Source organism: Marmota marmota, unplaced genomic scaffold (genome assembly GCF_001458135.2).
Source record: "Marmota marmota marmota unplaced genomic scaffold, marMar, whole genome shotgun sequence".
Taxonomy (NCBI): Eukaryota; Metazoa; Chordata; class Mammalia; order Rodentia; family Sciuridae; genus Marmota; species Marmota marmota.
This window is the reverse complement of record NW_026000241.1, coordinates 4,918,152-4,919,317: the sequence shown is the minus strand read 5'-3', so window position 1 is coordinate 4,919,317 and position 1,166 is coordinate 4,918,152.

Genomic DNA, 1,166 nt, shown 5'->3' with positions numbered 1-1,166 from the left:
CGTTTTATTGTCTAGACCTATTTAAGTACAAAATAATGCTCACAAAACATACATGTTAAATGTGACAACTGTATGTTATAATATTTCAATTGGACTAAATTGCACAGTCCATGATAAACTGTTATGATTCCCCAAAGGCCAGGAGCCACCTGGATCCCTGGACAAGTGCTAAACAATAGCTTGGCCAATAGCTTGCACTGTTGTTATCTTGGCTGGGATAATTGTTTCTGCCATCTACCTTCCACAATTTCTAAAGAAATTTACTGAGAACAACCACAGATGACCTTTATCTCAATTCTGCAAGGTCCTTGGCCAGGGTTTGTCCAAACAAGTGAAGGCTACCTTTAAATCCCTGAGGCAACACTGTCCAGGTTAATGGAGATCCACTATCTGGTTCCTCGAAGGCAAACAAATATTGTGATTTAGAATCTGGAGGTATACAGAAAACGGCATCCTTTAAATCTAATACAGTAAAAAAGCAGCAAGCAGCTGGGATCTCAGATAACAGAGGGCATGTGTTAGCAACTACAGGGTGGAGGGGAATGTCAGCTCCATTAATCATCCTAAGGCCCTGGACCAGGCACCATTCCCTATTTGGCTTCTGTATTGCATGGGCTGTTGCAGGGCAATAATAGTCCCTGACCTTTGAGGTTCTGAATGATCTCTCATAAGCCCCTTTCTGCCTCTGGGTCCCAGGGGGTATTGTCTTTTATGCAGAAAGACAGAGGGATCCTTTAAGAACATTTTAATTGGTCCTGCACATTTTGCCCATCCAACCTTGACTTCACTGTCCCTACTTGAAGGTTTATGTGGCATTCTAATAGATGTAAATGTCCTAAATTCATCTTGATGGGAGCCTGGAGTCTTAAAATTAAATCTCTCCTTAATACAGAGGTAGGGCACTCTGGGACTATCCACAATGCATGAGAAAACATCACCCTAACCCACTCACCGCTCAGAGGGTGAGTAAGAATAGTAAGAATAGTGTTAGGAGAATAAGATAAATGTATCCATAATAATGGACCTTCTTGCCAAAATACTCCTGTAGGAATATTTTTTGTTGGTAGTACAATAAATAATAAAGGCAAACTTATATCAATTCTATCCAAATGCATATTTTCCATATATGTTTCAATGATTTTTAATGCCTTTCTTGCTTCAGGCGT